Source organism: Rhinolophus ferrumequinum, chromosome 3 (genome assembly GCF_004115265.2).
Source record: "Rhinolophus ferrumequinum isolate MPI-CBG mRhiFer1 chromosome 3, mRhiFer1_v1.p, whole genome shotgun sequence".
NCBI lineage: Eukaryota > Metazoa > Chordata > Mammalia > Chiroptera > Rhinolophidae > Rhinolophus > Rhinolophus ferrumequinum.
Window position 1 is genome coordinate 18785054 of NC_046286.1, and position 21658 is coordinate 18806711.

Genomic DNA, 21658 nt, shown 5'->3' on the forward strand with positions numbered 1-21658 from the left:
CAAAGATTAATCTGTAGGTTCAGTGTTTAAGCTATTTGTAAGTTAGATAGACATATTTAAGATTCAGCCCTGTGATTGAATATGTAAACATGGATGTCTAATCAAATGTGCAAAACGTGTAATTAAATAATTGATTTTAGTTTTCTGATTTCAAGTTGAAAGATACGAGATTGTTCAAGTATGTTTGTAAACATTCTTGAAAAGAATATGGTTTACTATATAAATTTGTTAGATATATCAGAGTTCAGTACTTGGATAATTTTACTTGCTAGGTTACATATTTGAAATATTTATAAATAAAAGTGGAACATATTGAATTTATAAATACAGTTTTAAATGTTTAAGGAAATTAAACTAATGTACTTGGAAAATGAACTGACTATTAAAGGTGCTTATTCTGTTCTATCTAAATTGATTGCACATTGATCAACAGCCCCCTTGAAAATGATTGCTAAAATTCACTATGGGTGAAAAGCAAAAAGCTTGGGGAAAATATGATTGAATTGAATACTTTAATAAACTTAGTATCAATTTAAAAGACTAAGGAAACGTCAACATCTTTTCTACGCATAAAACCTGCTTTAAAACCACTAAAAGTCTTACACCGGCACTCCTAAGTCATCCTAGGTAGACAGTCAGCCTGTTGGACAAGATCAGGGAAGCAGATTTCAAAAACTTGTTTGATGAAGTTATATAACCTTTAAACCTTTCATCATTCCACTTGTGATTGTGCAGCCAGCACAAATGGAAAGCCTTGAGTCACAATGAGGGCCCCAACAGGACTGCTTGAGAGGACCCTGTATCTAAAGAAGGTCTGAGAAATTAGCTGTCAATGCCAAGCTGAGTAACCAAGTCTGCAGCACGAAGGAGGCAAAAGTCACAAATCAACAATGTAAATCGTAGTTGAGAAATGGATAACATATCAGTGTTAGAGCTTGCAGTGAAAAAGAAGCCAGTCAGCTGGACCAGAACCCGAAAAGCACATAGAAGCTCCTTGAGAGCAAAGAAAGCATTGTTTTTGTTCACTGCTGTCTCCAGACATCATCCAGGGCCTAGCACGGTTCCAAGCAGAAAACATGTGCTCACATATCTGTTGAATGAATGAAAGACAAGATAATAAGACTGAAAAGGATTCGGCAGGCAAAAATTAATGGAGAGGAGAAGTAAACAGAGTGTTGTGTGTATAAAGACTTGAATAGCCAAAGGAATTAACATTTTGCCCATTGATCTGCCTTTCAATGTGGTCAGCACTGATTCAACAGGTAACTGAAAATAACATGATGATTGGGAAGGTTTGTGGGTAGAAGCTGCTTCTCGTAGACAGATAATAACTGTAAACCAAAAACAAATCATCACTAAAGATTTCCATAGATGTTAGCATGCCTGATTTCTGGAATAGTTGGGGATTACCATTCCCCGAGTGCAGCACTTCTAGGAGTGTGGTCTATATACCATAAGTTCTGTGGGATGGGTAGTAACTGTAACTTGAGAAAAAGACATCCATACAAGATTGCTTTTTAAATAATTAATTCCTTAGCCTAATGTACTCAACTTTAGTTAACTGACTTTTTAAAACTCCCTGAATAAGCCCATATCCAAGTTGGAAAAAAAAGATACAATGTGATATATAGATGATGTATTACAGAATTTTACACTTGAAACCTATGTAATTTTACTAACCATTGTCACCCCAATAAGTTTTAATAAAAAATAATACAATTTTTTTAAAAAGATACAAATAGACCTTACCCTCTGCCAAAAAAAGGTGGTGTGGGGTGTTATCTACTAAGTTTAAGACATGCTAGGTTAAACAAAAATAAACGCAACATTTCTTTGAAGAACTTCTCAGAGTCAATAATATTTTTATGTTCATCGTGAATTTTAAAGAAAAGTATGCATTGTTTTGTAAACATGTTGAGCCTTGGTCCCAGAATACCTTGAGGAAATAATACTTCACAGAACCTGCCTAGACCCTTGAAACCAAGCTCAACTCAGATCTGAAAATCAATTCACAAACAATTCTTCATGAGATCTAATTGAAATTTGGCTTTGTGGGATACAAAATTTTTTTTTAATGTTTTAGTTCAAGTGATTCCATTGTTAGCTAAACTCCCTCTTTGAATACAGGCATGATAGATTACTTCACAACTGCAGAGAGCAATTTTAAATATAGTGCCATTTTTTCAAAGACCTTACAATAATAGACAAAGTATGCATGCTACTCTCACATTTTTCAAACAACTTCCCTTCATTTATTTAAGTCTCTTCAGTATCCCTGTGAAATAGTCATGGCACTTGTGTCATTAGCAGCCGAAGAACCAGGGCTGTGGCATTTTATACACGTCACAACTCAGCTCTATTTCTTGATTTAGAGGTCAGGCTGTGTTTTCTGTTTTTGAGTTGGGTTTGACCATTATCAGATGTGCAGATGTTTATTCCCTTCCCTTATCAAGTATAATATAAAAGTAACCATGATGACGTAACTGAAATACAGATTTGAAGAATTAAATTTATACTTAAAATTTTTTTCCACAGCCACAGTGAGTAAAATGGTGATCAACCTTGCCAGCTTTAATTAGAATTTTCTTCAAATGAGTTGATATCTCACCCAAAATATGCAAAGTAATATTTCTCCCACTTGTGTTTTCTAAATCAATTTTTTCAACTTTCATCAATCAATTAAACCAATTCCCTGATTGGTCTATCTTTAGAACACTGAGCCAGCCAGCTGGTTCAGCAAAAAAGTACATCCCAACATGATTTAAATGATTTCTAAATAAATACTTTTTATAAACTTTGGGTGAAATGTCAAAAAGGCTGCTCCTTACACAGACAGTCAGGGTCAGAACCAAAAAGCATCCTAAATTCTTCATTCCCCACGTAAACAAATCTAAGCTAATCACCAAACATCTCTTTGTGTAATGGATATTACAGGAAAACTTTCATTCCTAAAAATTCCAAAAATCAAGATGACAGTTCCAGCTTTGAGCACCTAAAGGATTCTAAAGTAGTGACTGATGCTGATATAGATTTGCCAGCATCTCAGTTCCTTTCTATAGGCTGTAAATATGAAATAGTGCTTACAGCAAAAGAATCTTGTTTTTATTCATTTCATGTTTTCCAAGTGCTTGGTGAAGTGTCTGGCCCAAACTATGTGTTCAAGAAAAGTTTCCTTCTTATTATTCTTATTAACTTCTCTGCCTGGCAGATATAAATAAGTTTCCATTAGTGTTTGGTCCAATCCCAGCATGAAGCTGAGACACTGGAAAAATCTGGCTCCATGATACATAAAATTCCTTTCTCCCAAATATTCAGAGCATCAGATTAGCTGACAACATATGGGCAAGAGATGAGAGCACCCATCAGGGTTTTTGGTGTTTTCGCTTTATAAAAACCTTGAGAAATTTTGTTTTGAAGCTGATATTTTCAAAAAAGTTCTTTGAATTTTTCAGAACATTTCAATCACTGCTTTTCAAGGGAAATTTTAGTAATTTTTTTCTAACTGAATGGAAATCTGTGCTATTCAAACAACAAAGATTTTTTTCTTTTGAAAGTTATTCATTTCCTGCTTCTAGGATTGCCAGGGGAGTTGAATTTTTTTAAAAAATTTAACCAAGCAGGCGATCAGAGTTATACTGTGTTAAAGACAACTTAAACTCTGAAGTTCAGAAGTTTTATGTTTCCTTCTAAACTTGAGCCCATGGTTTTCAGATGGGTTCTTGTAATAAATTCACTAAATAAGTTTGCTAGACCTATAGCCAAGTTTAGTTTCTTTTTTAATTTCTTTTTACTAGTTTTTCTTTTCTTTCTTTAGTCTCATGTGGGTAACATAAAAGGGTTTGAAACTGCATGTGTTTCTCAGCAGTAGGGCAAACCCACATTTGGCACAATACTCATCATTTTTTTTTCTCAGAAATCATTTTTTCACTACATTTATTCTTATACATTAAGATTATTTTTTTCATAGTTGCATGTGTAATACCATTTTAAATAGAGGAACACTGCAGCTCTTTCTGCCACCATAATGGTGAGCACGAATGTCCTGACTGACGCTCTCAAGAGCATCAGCAATGCCAAAAAGAGAGGCAAACGCCAGGTGGTTAGTAGGCGTAACTTCTCTGCCCGGCTGGCGGTGCTCCAAAGTCATCACCTGCTTTCTAACCGTGACGATGATGCATGGTTACATTGGAGAATTTGAAATCATTGATGATCCCAGAGCTGGTAAAATTGTTGTGAACCTCACGGGCAGGTTAAACAAGGGGGAAGTGATCAGCCCCAGATTTGAGGACCAACTCAAAGATTTAGAAAAATGGCAGAACAACCCGCTTCAGGCCAGTCAGTTTGGTTTGATTTGTTCTAACAACCTCAGCGTGCACTATGCACCATAAAGAGACAAGATGAAAACACACAGGAGGGAAAATCCTGGGATTCTTTTCCGAGGGGGTGTAATACATAAGTGCAAATAAAATGCCTCAATGGAAAAAAATAATAATAAAAATAAATAAATAACTACAAGAACACTGTAGCTCAGTGTCAAACGGCTTAGTCAAACAGCTGTGACTCAAATTTAGAACTGTTAAACTCCGAGGCCTAATTGCACTCTACTTTTCAGTGGTTCTCAAACTTAGATATACTTACAATCTACTGACACAGATGCTCAGGCACTACTTCCGGGGATTGTGACTTAGTAGATCTTCCTTGGGGTCAGAAATCTGAATTTTTAACAACAATCCCAGATGGTCCTGAAGCAAGTCATCCACACTTCAATTAATTGGATCACATTCCCATTAAGACTTGACTACACCTGCTTCCTCTCACCTGCCCCTAGAGAGGAAGCAAGATTATATGTATCCTCATTCACATCTCTACCACCAATTACCACGTGGTATAAACCAGCGTAAACCACTTTTCCTGTTTGGATCCCAGCTTCCTTGGCCTGTTACATGAGAGTAACTATATTTTCCTTACCTCAAAGAATTGCTGCTGATAATGATCAAGGGTTGGAAAATATTGATGAAGGAGGGAGTGAGGATAAAGGTGAAGAAGATGATGATGAGGGGGAGGAAGGAGAGGAAGATGAAGGAGAAGATGACTGAATGGAACACTGATGGATTCCATCTTTTTTTTTTTAACCACCTAGATGACATCTATGTGAGAAAGGCAAGGAACAACTGTTGCCATCTTTTGAGCTGGTAAATGAAGGCGCAGGATTTGGAGCAGATATGTGCTCATGTTCTCTCATTCTGTCCATAGACAAAGCTCTTAAAATATACTACTTATTGCTGGAGTTGTCGCTGAATGCACTCCTCCTGACCCAGAGTTGATTTAGAATTGGAAGCCTGTTTTGAGAACCCAATAAACACAGTTTTGCTATATTTCAGAGTTACCTTTATTCACATATTTCAAAGAAGAGAAATGAAACAAATATGAAGCCTCTATTTTGTTTTATTTTTCCAATTTGTGAAGGTATTTCCGAAACTGTTAAAGGTATTGTTATTTGAGTTTCTGGAACTATGAATGGGAAGAATTAAAAATGAGGGTCTATTTTCACTTTTAGTTTTAAAAAGAGAAAGAAAGTGCAGTCTCCACAGAAGTACCCACCATGGGGCAAGACCACCAACCCCAAAGGTCAACTGTCCTGAACAATAGATCAGGATCCCTTACAGGGGTGAGAAAATGACAAAGACTTCTTTGTAAAATAATCTATACGGGAAGAGAATGATAGATTTAAAACACTGAAGCGTTATTTTAGAAATTAAAATTCACTTATAAGAAATTCCCGTAATTAACAGTGTATCCTAGCATTGCTAGACTATTAATTAGAAGAGCCCTGTATGTCACACCTTGATCAAATAGTAGGACATTCAGAAACCATTTTAATTTCAAGCCTGAAGTGCCAAAGTGCCATACCCCGCATTAAGTTATGAGATATGAACAAGATATGGCTTCTCGGGGATCTTACAATCTAAAGGAGAGAACTTTGTGGAATTAACTAGATTATAAGATGGTTAATTCTTGTCATGATGAGAAAATGCAGAAAACAACAAACAAACAAACAAAACCTCAGAGTATATAAAAATAGAACAACCAATTCAGGCTCAACTCTAGAGTGGTGTTATATGATTTTCAGGATAAGAAGAAAATATAAGGCAGGATTATTTTTTGTTAATTTTACTGATTGTTTATTCTTAATCATTAGAGTTAATATTTATTGCTCATTTACTATGTGACAGATATTGTCCTAAATGTTTATGTCATTCAAACCTCCCAATAATCGTATAATGTGGACACTATTTCCTCCACTTAAAAAGAAGCACAGAGGAAGGTTAAATAATTTGTTAAATAACTAGTAAATATGGAACGAGGATTAGATTAGAGACAGTGTAAACCCAGAGTCCTGTATTTAACCATTATTTAGTGTAGGCTCCTCTTGGACAAAAGAAAAGTAAAGCAAGTGTGACCCAATAACTCAGAAGAGCGGTGAATGCTGCTTTTGTCAAGACCATTCTCATCAAAAATCTGAAATCCAGGCATCCACTTTTTTAATCCTCATGGATTTGACCCAACATTGCAGATAACTTGCTCAGTCATTCACTCCTGAAGCACTGTTTTCACATTATCTCTGGATAGCACTGTCCCTTGATTTTTTTCCTACCTCAGTGTCCCTGTTCATGACATCCTTAAATGGTTCCTCTATGTTTCTCCAAGACATCAAAATATTGGTCCTGGGGCTTAATCCATTATCTTAGATAATGTCACTCCATCTCAAGGTTTTAAATTTGTATATGCTGACTTCTAAATCAATATCAAGTCAAGACTTTGCCCTCAAGGCCCACACTCAAATATAACCTGTTTACTTGACCACTACTGAGAAGTCTGATAGCTCCAATTTAACACAACCAAAACCAAATTCCCGATCATGCTTTTTCATTTCACCTCAAAACAAACAAACAAACAAACAAACAAACAAACAAACAAACCACACCAAAAAACAATGACAAAAAAAAAAAAAACTCTTTTGCTGTCCTCCTGACATCACACTAAATAACATGTCCATCCTTTTCATGTTATTTAGGCTAAAAATCTAGAAGTCATTCTTGAGTCTTCTTTGACTCTCATATTCTATATCTTACTTGTTCAAAAACTTGCTGATGCTATCATTAAAATATATCCGGAAATCTACATCACATCTCTCCCATACCCACCAACCATAATTTCTAGTTTGGATTATCATAATCGCCCATATTGTATTCTCCACAAAGCTGCCAGACTGATCCTCCACACAAGTCTGATCACATGATTCCAAACATTACCCATCTGACTCAGAGTGAAAGTCAAAGTCCTTATAACAACCTACAAGGCCCGACGTGATTGATTATCAGGGTCCCTGACTTCATCTTTTCTCATTTGCCTCAAGAGCCTTCAGCTCCAGCTACTCGAACTTTCTTCAGATTCCAACCTTTTCTAATTTTCTGCAAACCCTGAGAACAAGTTGCAGTCATTTTCTTTGTGTTTTTTTTTTTTTTTACTCTTGTGTTCAGTCGCCCTGTTTTTGAGATCTCTTTTCTCCCCTTTACAGCATGGTTCTCACCTTATTTGAAAGGAAATACCTTGAGCAGAATACAGGGGGAAAAGAAGCTTGCCTCTTTCTGTTCCAAATTCAGTTTTGTCCCTTCCTGTCTCAACAAAAACTTTATGGAATCAATACCACCTTGCTCTGTGGGAAAAAAGGAACACCATCTGCTCCCTTAGCTCTGCTGGAAGCTGGAGGGTGCTAAGCCCCTGTGTAAGTAGTACATAAAATTTTAGCGTTCTTCCTCCTTTCTCTGTATACTGGGCTCAGAGATTACACTGTGTCTCCATGTGAATATAAATAGTTAACATTTACCAACATGTATCTCTCTACTTTATCTTGTTTTAAAAAAGAAAAAAACAATAGAGTTATTGAAGGTCAGCAAAGGGTGGGTTTGAGACGTTTGGGTGGGTTAAGTGGGCATTTTGACAATGGCTTTTCCTTGGCACGTTTAATTGTGATGTTTCATGGACATCCTTGAAGTTTAAGGTGACACTTTTAAAATAACATTCTCTCCTAATGAAAACTTGAGCCCTGCCACTCCATGGGAGAATCAGCAGAAGCTGTAGGATCTTATTCCGAATTGACATCCTCTATTGTAATTTTGTTCCTGTTTATTTTTAAATTTTCTTTTTGCCTCACTGGAAAGGAAAGAGGATGCTCAGTCTTAAACTGTTAAAAAATGTACTAGTTGCTTTGTTACAATAAAACTAAATGTGTGCACAAAGCATTTGATGCTTTTCTCTCAAAACAGGTTTCACTTGTATAACATAGTGTCAAATGTTGTCACCCTAAGTCCATAATTTTTGATACCACTTTGAAGGATGATCTCAGGGCCTTTTGGATTGAGTACAGGGATTTGAATCAATGTATTAATGTCTCCGTAGCTAGGAAACATCCTGGGTACAATCGCCATCAGTTTCTGAAAATTTTCAAATCATTCGGATTCCAGATTACTCAAAACTAATATTGTACTCTTAATTTGTATTTCAAGTTGGCATTTTTAAAAATGGGTTTTTATTTACCTGGATATAATAATAGTGCCTGCCACCACCATCAGAGAGACCTGGTGCTCTAACGCACACAGGGCAATTGCTGGCATGTCTTCGCTGGCACTATAAAATGTAGCTGAGAAGACAGGTTTTCAGAGTAAGAAGTCTGTACTGGTGGTAAGAACCTCAGGTAAGAAGTACTTCTGTCTCTCAGTACCAGCTATTTAGCATATAGTTCTCAAATGAGACCTGTCTATGTGAATCTGGGTGAGAAGATGGACTCTGCTCTGTCTGTAAAATGCCATCGTGCATAGAATAACATTTTGAGAAGCTACCTAATGCCTAAGCTTTTTAACACTGCAAAATATAGTAGGTAAAATTAAATGTCACTTACCTTTTTCAGAGTTGAATTAATGGATAGCCTGTTCAAATTCAAAGTTTTTGATGTATAAAACTTTATAAATGGATCTATTCCATCAATAACCAAAGTGTAATGAAAACCTATCTAGTATGTAATTTCTGCATAAGTCTCTGTTTAGTAAATGCATCACTGTATACTGGTCAGCAATCTAGCTCCAGTAAAGGAACATAGAGATTTTTACAAATAAATATTAAAGCATAAATTGTAATGACAAAAATAAACCCATAAAACACAAAGCTTCTTTTGTTGTTTTAATGTAGGTGGAGTTATCTGATTACAATACTGTGAAGGATAGTTAGACATTCAGTCTACACCCATCAGCACTTAGTCCTACTTAACCCTCATCCATGACAGCTATAGAGTGTAGAAAACCTTTGTTAATGCCTACACACAAACATTTGAAAGCACATGCACACACGGCTGCCACTGCTAAGTTAGTGGCAGATTTTTCTACTGTCTAATCTGAACATCACCAAACAATGAAAGATAACATCTCTATTTAAAACAATGCAGACGGGTTAACACCCAAGTTCCTGATTGTCCATGAGACTCCCACCAAGCCACATAGACAGCTCCAGACCCCAAGACGTCACCTTTCTCAGGTATATAGACTCCCACTACCCTGTTCAGTAGGAGAAAAGTTTTAAAACAATTGGTATGACAAAATAGACTGACACCAAACAGTCACAGCTTGATTTCATGGCACACCACATGGAATTCTTCTAAAAATAAAGTAACTTTAGCATTTCCTTGTTATTTGGGGCTACAAAGCCATAAGCCTCCCACCTAGCCTGTGAATGTGCAGACTGGCTGGAAAACAAGAGGCAATTTGCATGTGAAGAATAAACAAACAGAAGTCTTACTGCATACCATGTCACAAAAACAGAGTTGATGTCTTTGTTTAGAAAGGGGACGCAGCAAAGTTTAGTAGTTAAGTAACACAGCACCTTTCCCTTTCTGTCTCCTAATACATATTTCAAATGAACCTGACTTGACCTCAATAGATCATCAATCAGGACTCACTGATTCAAAGTGTTCCCCCAGTCCAATATATCAGGCACACAGTATCAATTTCTTAAATAATGGTCCCACCATCTTGCCCGCACTCGTCATTAAATCACTTTACATTCTATCACGTGAAGTCTATATTGCACTGTCTGGTATTCATTGCCTATCATAAACTTTTTCCTCTGTCAAATTTCCAATTATTCCTCCATTTGCACTTCACCTCCCCACCCACCACCCCCATCTTCCAACACATTCGTACACATTCACACAGTCTTGTAAGGTCAGTATCTTTAGTATCTCCCAATTCAGATACACTCATCTCTGCCTCCTTGTTGTCACTGATATTCAGATTAGTCAGAAAGTATTTAGTCAGACTGTGTGCTTCAGTGACTGTACAAGGTTCAGTCGGGAAAGACTCTAAAATGTTAGGATTTAGCATTAGAGACATTAGAAACATAAGTCTCTAACATGAGCAGCAAGACATTTATTTACACACAGAGAAACACAGATACATACAGAAAAAAACAGCTTATGTGGTCACCAAAATCTATTTTCTTTTTCTCCTGAGTGCACACTTGTCTACAAGTCCCACCTTTCCTTCAGAAAAGTGAGGCCCTATTGTCTGTATTCTGGCTGATGGACTGGGACAGACGTAATGTATGTCTCTTTCAGGCCTGACTCATAAAAGCTTATAATCATCTGCACTCTTTTACTTCCTCTGTCTTCCACCAGCTACAGAAGATCCAAAAGAAGATCCAAGAGTACTCTGGGGAGATGCAATCTAGTGGAACTACAGTTTGGTCACATGTGAAACAAGATTTTTCTAGTAGCCACCAAAAAAAAAAAAATTAAGGTAAAATTAACATTAACAATGCATTTTATTTAACCTAATATATATAAAATATTGTCATTTTCCCATGTAATTGATTAGAAATTATTAATTCAATGCTTTAGATTATTTTCATCAAACTGTTTTCAAAATCCATGTGTTTTTTCACACTTCCAGCACACCTCTGTTTGTCAGTACATCACATTTCAAATGCTCAGTGGCCACAGTCAGACTAGTGACAATAATGTTAGACAGACAGCATAGCTCTAGTGGATGTTGGAATTTTAAGATGGAAGGAGTTGGGTTTCTGAATCATTTCATGAAAGGGCACCTCCAAAATACTCTTTACGAATTATTATATGAACAACACCTAAACTTCTATTTTGTAAAGCTATTTTGTGATTTTGAGGTTGCTTATTACAACAGTTAGCCTCCCTTATCTAATAAATTCCTATAATATAAATACATATGCATGCCAGTACACTCTCAGATACTTTTACTATCAAATCAGTGGCACAGACTGAGAGCACTATAGGAGTCTAGAGGAGACAAGATCTTGAAAACCCTAGGTGACATAAGAAAGGAAAATGGAATTTGAAAGAATGACTAAAATAAACAAAAATTAACAAGGAAGGCATTCCAGAGATGAGTCAAGGGGAGAAAAAAGTCTGATGCATATAGAATTTAATTTCACAACAAATTAATCTATCAAAGTAAAGAGTTCCTTTAGGACAATAATGAAATTATGGTAGAAGACATAATTTGAGACCTTACTGGGGCCATCTTAACTGACAGTATAAATGGATTTGAATTTTAAATTTCCTAAAATGCATCTTATAACATCATTTTGTTACTCAAGAAAAATTTTTTTTAATCCTATGCAGAATAGTATAGTAGAACTGTTTGAATGAGTTAAACTAGAGTGGCTTAAAACAAAGTAGTCAGTTTGGAGACAATTGTAGCAGTTTGGGCTGAAGAAAATTAGGTCTGAAGGAATTTGAGAAACAAACGGGACAGGAAGAAAGAAAAACATTTAGAAAGTACCTATCGTTCATCAAGTTCCTTCACATTTAATCTTCCTTAAAATGATACAGGGGTATTATCATTTTTACTAATGTAAAAGTAGGCTTAGAGAAATGAACTAACACATCCAAGTTTTCACGCTAATAGCCGCTAGACCTAGAATTTAAAACTAATTTCATGACTCTATTCTCAAAAAGAAAGCCACTGTGTACTAATAATTTGACTTTAGAGTGTACCCATTTGGGGACACTCAGAAGAGTAGTAGAATGGTCCGAAAGCATGGCAGGAGAAGGAGCAGTTAGAAGTATAAAGAAAACAGGAGAGCAAAGTATTACTGGAGTCAAGAGAGGAACGGAAACAAAGAACTATGACTTTAGCTAGTGGAGATGCGAGGATCAGGAAGAGTTTTCTTTGAGTAGAGAGCAAATATGTGCTTATGTGTAGACGAAGGAAAATCAAGCAGAAGTCAGGACTGATGCTGTTAAGGAGAGAAGGGATAATCAAAAAGACCTCTCATGCCTTGTTCAGTTTTTATTGTTCTTTTTCTCCTGCAAACCCCAAAAGCCTTCATAGTTTATTCCAGACTCAATATCCGTCTATAGTGTAATGGAAAGCGTTTGTGAAGGAATATATATTAGACATTTATATAAGACCAGCACTGTTGATAAATGGCCAGATGATCTTGGACAAGTTTCCTAACTGTCATAGTCTTTAGGGCTTATTAAAAATATTCCATCCAGCCCTTTCTGGACACAGAGTCAGATTTTACTTTCCTGCTCCCATTGAAGTTAGGCATGGCCATGTGACTTACTTTAGTCAATGAAATGTGAGCAAATTGACAAAGAAGCTTTAAGAGCCTGTGTATGATTCACCACATTTCCTTTTTCTGCCAAAGAAATCCTGAAAATATGTGTTAAGATAAAGTTTCAATTAACTTTGCTTCTTGAGTGCTAAGTTTCAAAAGATCCTCCTTGCTAATCTAGACTGAGCAACAAGTATGAGCAAGAAATAGATATTCACAATGATAAGCTACTGAGATCTGGGATTGTTTGTTTTGTAGCATATCCAAACCTATCCTTGATTGATATAATAAACAGTCTCATATTCAACTTATAGTTCATCTATAAGATGAGATGGTTGGAAAAATTTGGTTTTTGTTTTATATTTTTAAAGCCAAGTAAGACTTTTAAAATGAAATATTGCTCAATATGTATAACATATAATGTTACAGGCACATTGGTTTAAGCAGGGCAGGGTGCTCAAAATACAAGAACTTCTGGGTTTCCATTGGGCATAGTTTCAAAATCACTGGAACAAGTAAGCTCTAAACTGCCTTTGAAATCTGACAAGGTAATTTTTAATGAAAAGCAGTATGTTAGGCGCTTGTTAGAGATTCAAAGATGAATATGACACAATATCTACCACCAAAAAAATTAAAATCTAATAAAGAGCATAAAACTAGTGTACAAATATTGATAATGCAAGGCAGAATAAGTTTCATTAAATAGAATTTTCTGAATAAATTTTGACCCTAAAACAATTTTAAGCTTATATTGATTTGACAGGAGCACATCCAAACTAATGCATGCTTGAATTTTGGTGATAGCTAAAGTGATCTCATAGATAAATGTATTACTACAAGAAAATTTAAAGATGGTATTTGTTTTATAGCTTTATACCACAACAAATAACATATTAGAGGAATTAAAACTTTTAAAATTTTTATCAAGAATAGCATATAGATTGAAATGATCAAACAAGATGCACAACTCAAACCAATAATTATCAAATAGACAACATGCGTAAGGCACTGGTTGGTTTGAAATGATTGTCTGTGTGTGCCTATCATGCATAGATAGAATGCCAGGTTTTCCAGAATGTCGGATTTTCCAGAATATCAGGTTTTCTTGTGTCAAATAATCATACTGGGAACTTTGAGTATTTACTGAGTGTGGTAATATTCTTCAGGAAAAATTGCTGCATAAAAATTCAAAACAATAAATGTATTATTTGTTTTCCTATCTTTTCCTATCTTTTCTAAAAATATATTTGAGACGAAAAATAACATATCACTAGCACCCCATTTTTCCTTCTGTTTTGGAAACTCTGCCATATGTATGTGAGGTATATGAGTGTTCTAAAGAGGTAAAGATAAAAGATTAAAAGGGAGAGATTGCTGCTTCATGTAAAGTCGCATTTGCATTAGGCATTTAAAAGAAGGCCTTTTAAGCGATAGATATACTTCTGAAAGAACAACACAGCATTAAGATACACAGACTGGCATGGGCAGTAATGTTGTTTGGCCAGACCTTAAGACTCATGATATAGAGTAATGAGATTTAAAAGCTAAAAATATACCTTTGCTCTTTGCTTTAGAACATAGAAGGCTGTGAATGTCAAGATAAAGAGTTTGGACCTCATTCTGCAGACAGTGGAGGCCAATAATTGCCGTTTTTTACCATCCATGCCCCACTCAGCATTAAGCACCAAAAATCTTCAGCAGAGAGTACTGCCTTAAGTCTATCCCAGCCAGTAGGCCAGACAATACGCTTGAACTCTATCTTCCTGCCTTAGCAGAAATGCCTAACTATCCACCAAAAATTTGGGCTCCCCCTGCCAGGGTGTGGAATTGTCACCAAGAGATGGTTATCCAGGCTACCCTTCCCACCCATCCTTATATCAGATGTGGTCACAGATCAGAGTTTCATCAGTGGAATGTGAGTAAAAACGAGAATTGTCACATCAGCCAAGGTTGTTAAGAAACAGGTAAGCTCTTTCCACCATCCACTAGTGAAAAGCAAAGTGTTCGTAGACTCTAAGGAAAAGCAGAGCCACAAGATATAAGGATCTTGGGATCCCAAAGAATCATAAAGAGGAACCCCCACCACCACCACCAGGACTACCCACAAAGCTCAGACACATGAGGGAAAAATACTATACTGAGACACTGAAATTTGGGGATATTTATCATAGAGATTAGTTTTATCCTAATTAATAAGGAAATTGGTCCAGGATGCAGGAGGCTGCCGTGCAAAAACCTAAAAATCTTTCGCAGTGGCTTAATATTTGGGTAGTAGTTGGCAAAGAGATTAATATTAGATACCCATTGAAGAGATCCACTTTAGAGGTGGCAAAGCGTTTGGCAAAATGGTCATCTGTGACAATGTGGGAAGCAGACCAACTGCCCACTCAGCCTTTTGATTTGTATTAATTACCTATGGTTGTGTAACAAATGACCCTCAAATTTAGGAGCGTAAAACAACACATTGATCATCTCAGTTTCTATGGGCCTGGAATCTGAATGTGGTTTATCTGGGTCCTCTGGATTAGGCTTTTTCACAAGGTTACAATTAATGTGTCAGCAAAAGCTAACGTGATCCACAGGTTCAAGCAGGGCAGGGTCAGCTTCCAAACTCATCTTAGTCCATTCAAGCTTCTGTTAGAAAATACCGCAGACCGGGGGGCTTCCAAAAAAACAGATTTATTCCTTGTAGTTCTGGAGGCTGGAAGTCCAGGTTCACGCAGCCAGCATGGTCAGGTAAGGGTTCCCTTCTGGGTCACAGACAGTGTCCTCGTGTGGCGGGAAGGGCTAAGGAGCTCTATAAGATCTCTTTTATAAGAGTACTAATGTCCTTTATGAGGGCTCCATCCTCATGACCTAATTACCTCCCAAGGGCCCCCCTGCTAATACCATCACCTTTGGGGGTTAGTATTTTAACATGAATTTGAGGGAGACACACATATTCAGACCATAGCGAAGCTCACTCATTGGTTGTTGCCTTAGACCTACTGGACCAATGGCCTCAGTGCCTCCATAGCTGTTGACAAGGGGCCTCTTTCAGTTCCTTGCCAGGTGACCCGCTTCTCCAGTACAAGCACAAAAGAAGAGTCAGAGAAAAAAAATATGAGAAAAACAGAAGTCAAAATCTTTTGTAACATAATCTTGGAAGCATTACCCCATTGTTTTTCCATAGTTTCTTCTCTAGTCGTTGGTTCTAACCCACATTTAAGAGGAGAGGGTTACACAGGAAACGTTGGGAGCCATGTCAAAAGCTGCCTATCACAAGGTCTGAAAGAAGAGCCTGAAAAAGAGTGTCAAGAGTACACTGCTACCAGCTGCCTTTATCACAGAGTTACATAAAGAGATGAGCTCAGGCTTATGTAAGAGCAGAGATGGGGAGAAACAAAAAAAAAAAATGAAGAAAGACCAGACAGAGTATTGCGGACTCCATTTCTTCACTCCCAACCCTATGCTATTGCTGTCACACATTTTACTTTTATGCGTGTTTAAACAGTTAATTATGCTTTAAGGTGACTTAAGTAACAACAACAACAAAAATTGTGTTTACCCATGTATTTGCCATTTCTGATATTCTTCATTCCTTTATCTAGATCCCTATTTCCATTTGATATCATTCCCCTTCTGCCTAAAGAATTTACATTTCTTGTAGGAAGGCCTACTGGTAATTAATTGTTCAACTTTCATTATGTCTGATATAGTCAGACACTGATTAATGGCCAAGATTATTACAACATTCTCAAACATAGCTTTGCAAAAACCCCTTCCTGCTTTTTGTCCTCTATAATTTTAACAGACAGTTTTTACATTACAAATAGAGCTTTTACAGATCAAACCATCATCCATCCTCATCGTCACTACTACCATTTATTGAGCACTTATTATTTTCCCAAGACTCACACTGAGTACTGTAACATACAGTATCTGATTTAATTCTGATATCAAGGATGAGGTATTATTATCCTCACTTTACTATCACAAAGAAACTGAAATTCAGATAGATTGCCATTGCACAAGGTTACAAAATAGAGAAAAAACTAGGTCTTTCTGAACTCAGGTCCCATGCTCTTAAGTCAATATCCTACACTACCCTACACTGCTTCCTTAAAGAAAATTTTCCTATTTTCCTAGTTTACCAGGAAGCTAACTGGGTGAGATTCTAGTTAACTGAGATATAGCATATCTCATTCATTTTAAAACATCCAAAATTAGGATTAATTTTATGATAGATCTTACTATTCAGCACATAAGTTCTGTTGAAAAGTTGGCAGTCATTGCTTCTGCTTGTACAATACCTTCAACTAAGATGGAAATAGCACCATTATCAAAATTTGAAGAATGGAGAGCTATTGCTTGAAAAGAAAAATCCTGGCAACGATAGTAGGATAGTCTCTCTCTCTCTCTCTCTCTCTCTCTCTCTCTCTCTCTCTCTCTCTCTCTCTCTCTCTTTTAATGGTTCCCTCTCCTTTCTTGTATAGCTACTTTTCAGAAAATCCTTCTCTAAAATTTTTTAATGTCATAAGAGCACAAAAATAGTTAAAACAGAATCTGTTTATTTGTAATGCTGGTATTGGTGGCTATCCAGTGTTCATCTGCTTCTCGATTACTGGAACAGGTAAGAAAAGGTAAATCTTTTTACTTCTGCAACTTTAGAATCCTATTTGTGATTTAAACAATTAAAAACATCAAACAGCAATTCAGCTAGTAAATTTGCAATTGTTTTCTAAATCTACCATATCTTAAAAATTTAATTATCCCATACAAAACTTTATTAGTGAAGTTATACATGATACATTTCTATGTACCTAAATAAATTAAACATTGTAAAGGCCTTAAAATAAGCACTGCATATAATGTCCTGGTTTTCCAAGGGTCTGAGAGGAAAGCTATTCAGATTCTCTCCATTACTTTTTTTTGTTAGTTTCAGGTGAACAAAACTATGCAATAACCAAACATTTCACCCCCCACAAAGTGACAACTCCCCTGCCCCAATCTACTGCCCCCCTGACATCCTACATATCTATTACAATTCCATCGACTCTATTCCCTATGCTGAACTCCAGAGTGGGATATTCTCTTTATTTTATTAAATTTATTGGAGTAACATTGGTTAATAACATTATATGTTTCAGGTATACAATTCTATAATACATCATCTGTATATGGCATTGTGTGCTCACCACCGAAAGTCTAGTCTCCTTCCGTCACCATATATTTGACCCCTTTTACCCTCTTTATCTTCTCCCCACCTCCCTTCCTTTCTGATAACCACCATACTGTTGTCTGTGTCTATGACTTTGTTTGTTCATTTGTAGTTTTATGTTTAATACACCACATATGAGTGAAATTATATGGTTCTTGTTCTTTTCCATATGACTTATTTCACTTAGCAAGATACTCTCAAAATCTATCCATGTTGTCACAAATGGTAATATTTCATCATTTTTTATGGCTGAGTAGTATTCCATTATATATAGGTCCCTCATCTTCTTTATCTAATCAATCATTTAAGGAAAACTAGGATATTCTTTTAAGAAATGCTAAAGCAACAAAACTCTTCATGACAGTATTGTGGACAGTATTTTCAAAAATACAAACATTAACAATCCTAAGTTTGGTTTCACTTACATGTGGAATCTAAAAAAAAAAGAAAAGAAAAAACAAACAAACAAACAAAACAAAACAAAAACAGACCCGTAGAAACAGAGACCAAAGGGATGGTTACCAGAAGGGAGGGGGACGGGAGAATAGGTGAAAAAGGTGAAGGGGAATACAGATAAAAATATTGTGATAAGTTTTCGAGGTGACAGATGATTACTAGAATTAGTGGGGCAACCACATTGTAAGGTATAAAAATGTCACATCACTATATTGTACAACTTAAACTAATATAAATAATATAATATTGTATACCAATTATAATCAAATAAAAAATAAAAGTGATCTCAAATAGAATAGACTCTGAGTATGAAAAATCTTTAAGACTATCTTGAACAATTCATTTTATTTATATTTTCCTTTATATGTATGCCCTGGTGTGATAAAATATAAGATTTGTGTCTCAGTACATGCATTTTCAATACATATAAAATAAACATTTAAGTAATAAGAAAGCATTGTATTATGTATCATTGGCATCGTTTTTTTCCTTCCATTTTGCTACATGAAATGATGGGACATCTTATAATCAAAAGCATTTTAGATACAATGAAATGTGGTATGTCACTGGACAAGACATTCTTTTGAATTGTCTTTCCAAAACATTGGTAGAATTGGTGGTATCTGTGCACATTACAGCCCCTGAAGAACTTATGAAAAATGGCATGTTTTCTCAAGGTAAAGAACCAAGGTTAAAATATATGGTGATGAAAGGAGAACTGACTCTGGGTGATGAACACACAATGTGACATATAGACGATGTATTACAGAATTGTACACCTGAAACCTATGTAACTTTACTAACCATTGTCATCCCAATAAAGTTTAATTTTAAAAAAATAAATCAAGATTAGAATTGGACTGTGTTCAGTGGCTATAAAATATAGCAAAGGAAATTATTGAATTAGGATCCTCAAACTTGGCCTCATTAGTATTATATTAACCGGTGATAAAATGCTTTGCTTTCCACGTAAAACGCTGCTGTACCAAATTTATTGTTTTTATTTTATTCTTTTTTGGTGACTTTTAAAGCAGGGAGAAAAATGTAGACCAGGCTATTTAATAATTGATAAAATTGACTCCTTTGCTTTACCAGCAAGTGTGAAATTTTCCAAAACAAGAGAAATAAAAAGAATAGCAAAGGAAAAAAAAAAAACAGCTCAGTGCAATTCCCTAAATAAAATACCTAACACAGAGTGAGATTAAGATAGCTCTTTCTCTCCTTCCCACGAAAATAGTTATCCTCTAATTGCTGAGTTGAACTCCCAATAATATACCTTAATATCTCTTGAGACATCAACTGTGCCAAGCTAACAGAAGTATGTCAAGGAGAATGAGGTTGCCAGTGGTATACTTTGGGTGCCAGCAATAATGTTGTCTATAGAAAATCTTAAAACAATGATAAAAACAATGTAAAGTTGGTCTGTTTTTTTGTTTTGTTTTGATTTAGGTTTTTTTTGTTGTTGTTTGGTTGTTTATCACCATGTTCCAGCAATTCTAAGCAATGTCAGTAATACTCCTCCATGCCAGAATGGGCTACTCCCATACATCATTTTCCCTTGGTTCCCAACTGGAACAGCAGGTGAAAAAAAGAAAGAAAGAAAAGAAAAATAAAGAAAAAGGAGGTTAATGTAAAGAAGTATGGGATGATAAAGGATGCTTGGAGGAGAAGCTTGTCAATCATTCCAGGTACACTTACAGAGGCATTAACTGGTTCCCAGCATATAGAAATCCAAATATTCACAGAGGTAGGGCTTCTTACAGATGATTTCTTTAAAGGTTTCCCTACCCACACCCAATACAAGAATAAGAAAATTATACTATCAAGCATTAATGTAATTAATGGATCAAATTAAAATTGGCAATAACACACTTTCCTTCTTATTCTTTTCTGTCATACACCTCAGCATAAAGTGGAAGCTGATCTTACAGAACAGCTTTTCTGCAGCCTGGAGGACAGCTTGGCACCTGGATAATAAGGCAAAAGCATTAAATCCAGGGTTTTTGAAGCTATACAAACTGAAGTATAACAAAATCATTGGTCAAGAATCAAGAAAAGGGCAGCAGCAGCCATCTTTATACATATAATTTGTGTTCTGGTGCCTGGCATGATGTAGGTAATCAGTGTTGACAAACTATGTTTTGTAGACTTTGTGGGCTAATTGAACAGGGATATGTGTAGGCTTTACTGTTTGTTTTTTTTTTAATTTATTTACCCCTCTGGAACCATGTGGGTAGACAGGTGTTAGGGTTAAAAAATTCATATGGTATATGATAGGATTTTGGTGAGGAAATGGAGCAGAAGGGATGGACATTTGAACAGCTTGTGAGGTTTTAGAAGTGAAAAGGGAAGGGGAAGACATATTTTGCCTACTGAAAAACAAAAATCATTGAAATATACAGTTGTGTATACTAATGAAGCAAAAAGGTCTAGCTCTAAAGTTAAGAAGAAATAAAAAGTGAAAGATATTTTATAAGGACTAAGAGACTATGTAAAATTGGGATTTTTTTTTTTATCGAGAGATTTTTTTCTAGCTAATGAGTCCAAGGATAGATTAATTCCATTATTAATGAATAAATAACTGCAAGACATAGAGAAAAAGAAGGAAACAGACTCCTGTTGTAATCCTAGTTCTTATGAGCTTGTTTACAACTATTCATTTATTCAACAAGCACTTATTGTGTACTTAAGATATGCAAAAAGATTCTACTAGTGACTGTGGACGATGCAAAGAGATTTTCTTAAATGAATGAAGTCTCATTTAATTTATAAATAAAAAATGATATAATAAAAATAGTTATCATTTTTGCAATCCTACATGAGTTATTTATAATACTAATGATAATGACACAGCAAGGCAGATATTTTTAATTCCCACTTTATAGGAAATTGAAGCTCAGAGCGTTTCAAAGATCACTGAGCTGGTACGTAACGGAATCAAGATTTAAACCTAAGTCATCTACACTTTGCTATGTGAATAATAGCAAAAGCACATGTAGGAAGCAGCATCATCACAATATAAAATAATTAAAAGCTCAAAGGAAAGAGAAAAGTGCATTTTCAACCCTCCTCTCTGCTTTCTTTCATGTCTTTCTACATCACTGATATTCATTTTTATTTTTCCATTTATTCAATAAGTCATTTAACAAATATTGAATGAGTACCTACCATAAATCTGGTGTTATTCTCGTGTCAGGAGGCAGAAGAAAATACAGCAAAATCCTTGCCCTTATTGAGCTTACATTCTAATATGGGAGTCAAGCAGGCAATACACAAAGTATAATGGCAGGAAGTGAAATGTGCCATGAAGAAAAATACAGCAGAATAGGAACAAAACATTTAGAACAATCTTTC

At 35.7% G+C, this 21658-nt stretch overlaps 1 pseudogene; it reads left to right on the forward strand.

Moving 5' to 3' along the window:
* The first annotated feature begins 4003 nt into the window (after positions 1–4003).
* On the forward strand, positions 4004–4449 carry LOC117020625 (40S ribosomal protein S15a-like; annotated as a pseudogene).
* Positions 4450–21658: the final 17209 nt, after the last annotated feature.